The sequence below is a fragment of the Bison bison genome, unplaced genomic scaffold, assembly GCF_000754665.1.
Source record: "Bison bison bison isolate TAMUID 2011002044 unplaced genomic scaffold, Bison_UMD1.0 scf7180017864035, whole genome shotgun sequence".
NCBI classification, from domain to species: domain Eukaryota; kingdom Metazoa; phylum Chordata; class Mammalia; order Artiodactyla; family Bovidae; genus Bison; species Bison bison.
This window is the reverse complement of record NW_011494607.1, coordinates 17,750,068-17,755,121: the sequence shown is the minus strand read 5'-3', so window position 1 is coordinate 17,755,121 and position 5,054 is coordinate 17,750,068. Positions and strand designations below refer to the sequence as shown.

The following is a 5,054-nucleotide window of genomic DNA, read 5'->3' as shown; positions in this document are numbered from 1 at the left end:
TGCTGTAGTATTAGAGTTCACTGAGCTAGTGACATGCATTTTCATGAAGTGGAGCTAGGAGCTATAATCTCAGCCCCAAGTCTACTCTATTGTATATAAGAACTGGTTAATGGAAGATTTGGGTTGTTATAATTTAATTAAAATTTCAGACTTTGAAGAAGTATGCTATAATATACATGTTATTTATAAACTAATACACCAAAAAATTGGAGAGACACTCCATTATTCCCAGACATAAAAGAACAGAGGATAGTACGTACATTTCAATGTTTATAAATGTTAAGAATGGGAGTCACCAAAGATTGGGTTTTGATGTGGGGACTTGACTAATTCGTCATGCTTTCAAATAATTGGAATATGGAATGATTTGGACATTCCAAATCTAGAGATACATGCAGTTTACTGGGATACTCCAAAGTATGTCAAGGTAGGAAAATGAACTCACTGCAGAGCAAAATATAAGGAGCAACCAAAAACTCAGTAATCAAGGTACAAAATATTTATTTTAAACAATATTTTCATTAAAATATATAAATAAATCAATGGAAAAGAAAATATCAATATCTTAAATAAAGACAGGATTAGTGTTATAGATTTTTCCTTTTGCTTCAGGCTCCAATATAGCTCAGCATGGCACTAGGGATAAAAACAGTACCAGAAGACAAATGGTAGGAAGATTGAGCACTTAATTGGGAGTCCAAACTAGTTCTGATCCTTTTTGCTAATAAATAGTCACATAACTTTAGAAGAAATCTATCATTATCCCATGTCTCTGTTTATCCATCTATATAGAGAACAATATTTGTCAAAGTGTTCTGAGAAGCATTCCTTCAATGAGATAGCAATGTTTGGGGAAAGCTATATCAAATTTGGTCAGATTTCTTTACTACAAGACTTCCAAGACTTTTTAAATGCTAATATGTTTCATGACTTTTTTATATGAAAATAGATATACAACAAATAGAACATTCATTATCATATTTCAGGGAGAATGCAAAATGCTAAATCGAGTGATCCAAGTTCCCTCCTCCCTACAAAACCTTGAAATACTAAAGAGGTTTTCTGGTTTTATTTTAGAGCTCTTATGTATAGAAGAAATAGGAATTTACTAGAAATTAAAACTTTATAGAAAAAAATTCTAATAATGCTTATATGTCTGCAAACATTTATAGCATAACAAAATGACTCTATTCAAGTTCTCTAAAGGCAGAGGATCTACATGTTGGCTTCAACAGCCAAAAACAAATGTGTTGACATCCTGAAACCTTGCAAAACACATGTGAAGGATGGAAAATGAACAGAGTAGAAAAATGAACCACTGTAAGCAGATGAAAGTAGATGGAAAGGGTTATTTTATGGGAACATGTGTTTTTAAAGATGTTTCAGTACATGACTGTGAGTTTTGGAATTAATATTATAAAAGTTTATCAATCATAAAAGCTATGAAGTGATAAAAAAAATATATAGTTGACCCTTGAACAACATGGGTTTGAACAGTGCAGTTTCACTTAAATGTGGACATTTTCCAATAGTAAATACTACAGTACTACTTGATCATCAGTTGGTTGAATCCCCAAATGCGGAAGCACAAATGCATAGGGAGGGCCAACTGTAAAATTCCAATTGGATTTTTAATTGCGTAGAGAGTCAGTGCCCTTAGTCCCCTGAATTGTTCTATGTACACATACATGGACATAAACACAAAGGCATAAATAAAGGTATGTAATAAATCGGTATGGAAACTTGAAAGGGATACTTTTAAAGTATATAAAATAAACTCATATTCAGATGTGATAAAATGATGTCACCCTCAAAAATTATATCGATGGCTTCTAAAATGCTTTAGGAAAAATGACAAAAATAGATATATAGTAGATTAATTGTTTTTTGTTTTGTTTTGTTTTTTTTGCAGGAGCTGGATATTCAGTAGCACAACAAAAATTGTACAAAGAATCTTTTGGAAACTAGGCCCAAAAAAAGCTGCTGAATTATAAAGTTCATGAATATCAAAGATATGACTTTTATTTTCAGTTTAAATTTGTGAGAATTCAAACTCTTTTTTTCTAACCATGTGTTAATATTGTCAGTCTATAACTTCTACACCTAAAGTTTTCAGCTCACTTTCCTCAACCCCATTCTCAACAATGCTTGACCCAACAGGATGTACAGTCCATTGATTCTTCTAGATTTTCATGCTCCTGCTGCTGCTGCTACTGCTGTTAAGTCGCTGCAGTCGTGTCCAACTCTGTGCGACCCCATAGACGGCAAGCCCACCAGGCTCCCCCGTCCCTGGGATTCTCCAGGCAAGAACACTGGAGTGGGTTACCATTTCCTTCTCCAATGCATGAAAGTGAAAAGTGAAAGTAAAGTTGCTCAGTCGTGTCCAACTCTTCGCAACCCCACGGACTGCAGCCCACCAGGCAACTCTGTCCATGGGATTTTCCAGGCAAGAGTACTGGAGTGGGGTGCCATGGTCCTAATTACCCTATATCCTTGCTTTCTTCCTGACACAGCTAACTTCCTCAGTCAGTTATATTTTCTCCCTCATGTATGTGTGTGCTCAATTGCTTCAGTCGTGTCTGACTCTTTGAGACCACATGGGCTCGCCAGGCTCCTCTGTCCATGGGATTCTCCAGGCAAGAATACTGGAGTGGGTTGCCATGCTCTCCTCCAGGAGATCTTCTTGACCCAGGGATCAAAGCCATGTCTCCTGCACTGCAGGCAGAATCTTTACCACTGAGCCACCAGGGAAGCCCATATTTTCTCCCTCACATATACTTCTAATTCTGTCATCACTCTTAATTCATTGTACTGGATGGAAAAACCACCAACCAGGTTAAATTCAACTCTTTCTGTTCTGGCACATGTATTATACTGAATTAACCTAGAGAAATAGATACACACAGACACACACAACACACATACAACCAGTGCTTTCTGAACTCAGTTTACACTTATAATCACAAGTCTCAATTGTGTTCTAAGTGCTCAATGACACTATATTTTCGTTCACTCCACTCTCTCCATCACCATAGAATGATGACTTCTTCACACCTCCACCTCCTAGTATTTCCTCCCCCGTGTTTGCTCACAGAATTGACTTAGTAAAAAACCATAGAAGAGAATTTCTACAAGTTTATCTTATTTTTTTCATAATTCTAGCAACCTGCTTTAGTGACTATATGTTTTGCCTTTTCTTCTATTTCTGTTGATGAACTGTCCTTATTATCACATAAGGCCAGTACCTTCATTTGGCCACTGAATTGCATCACATATGGCCGAATCAATTTTATTATTCAAACAACGCTTTCCTCTTTGTCGTATCATGCATCTTATTTTCTCTACAGCTCTTCCATCTCTGAGCCCCAATTCCCTCTCCAACTTCTGCCCAATTTCTCTCCTTTTGTTTATGGCAAAATTCCTCCTCTGAAGACATCTACTCCCTCATTGTTCTCTTCCTATTTCCATTTGAAACACTCCAAAACACTTTTGCCAAACTACATCAAAACTGGGTCACCAATGAACTCTATTTTGCCAAATCCAGTGGTCAACTCTTGCTATCCATTGTATTTCAGCTATCCGTAATGTTTGAGTTTTCCCATTCATTGCTGCCTCAAATCACACCACCATTATCTCCCATTCAGATTATTATACAAACTTTCAGCTGGTCTCTTTGCTCCCTCATTGTCCCTATGGTCTATGCCTCACTGCAGTTAGAGGAATTCCATGAAAATGCAGAATATATCACCATGTTCTTATGCTCAAATTTTCCTTTTCTACACACAGTAAAAGCCCACAGACTTTATAAAGCATATCCTTTGGACTTTGGTCCCCTAACACCTCTTTGAGCTTGACACACCTAAACTTTCCCTCCCCTGCCAGGGCAGCATTACCCTGTAACTGCATCAGCCTCTCTGTTATTCTCAAACAAACCGTCATGTTCCCAACTCACTACCTTCAAATTTGCTCTTTCCTTTTCCTCTATAATGGGAACTTTAATATTTACGTGATTTGCTTTCTTCATTTCAGATCTTTATTCAACCGTCACCTTTTTCATATACATATATACAAACAACTGAATCACTTTCCTGTACGCTTGAAACTAAAACAACATTGCAAATCAACTATACTTTAATTAAAAAATACATTTTTTAAAAAATATAGAAAACTCCAGGGATTTGAGTTCAGTCAATGTTAATATAAACAACAATAAAAGGAAATGATGTTTGAGGAAATGTTAAAATCAAAAAGAGATTAATAATATATTATTAACATGCAAAAAGTTCTTTCCAAGCAATTAAAAAACCTTATAACTCAAAAGTGAAGTCGCTCAGTTGTGTCTGACTCTTTGCGACCCCATGGACTATAGTCTACCAGGCTCCTCCCTTCATGGGATTCTCCAGGCAAGAATACTGGAGTGGGTTGCCATTCTCCTTCTCCAGGGGATCTTCCCCACCCAGGGATCGAACCTGGGTTTCCTGCATTCCAGGCAGATGCTTTAACCTCTAAGCCACCAGGGAAGCTCCATAATTCAAAAGAGCTACTATAATATGAGAAGGAATATAAATGCTTAATAAGAAGCAAGAATCAGGCATAATTTCAAACTACTTGGAGACATTTGAGTTGCTGTAATTTTGCTGATATCAGTTTTACACTCATAGTTCCACTTTTGGGGATTTATTTTGTGGAAATGTGATGAAGCAAACCAAAGATTTGTGAATGAGAATATTGATTGCAACCTCACCTAAAGCAATAAAACACTGAAAGCAACCTAAATGCCCAAGAGTAGGGGAAAGGTTAAATAAATTTTGACACATACATTTGTTAAAATATCAGTCATTTAAGATTATATTTTACATATTTAATATAATGGAAAATAATTTTAAATTGAATTAACTTTTAAAAGCAGAGTATAAAACTCAATATTTATATTTGCAAATCAATAAAAACAGCGTATGTGCACAGAAAGAAAAGACAAGATGCTAAGTGTTAGCAGTATTTTGTACTCAAGAATATGATTAAAGATTTAAAAAAATTTCTATTTAGACATTTTT

The 5,054-nt window shown here is 35.8% G+C and overlaps 1 non-coding gene across 1 annotated transcript; it reads right to left on the bottom strand.

The window, feature by feature from the left end:
- Positions 1-4,448: 4,448 nt before the first annotated feature.
- TRNAS-GGA lies at positions 4,449-4,520 on the bottom strand. Its single transcript has one exon. It is a non-coding gene; the product is annotated as a tRNA-Ser (tRNA).
- Positions 4,521-5,054: the final 534 nt, after the last annotated feature.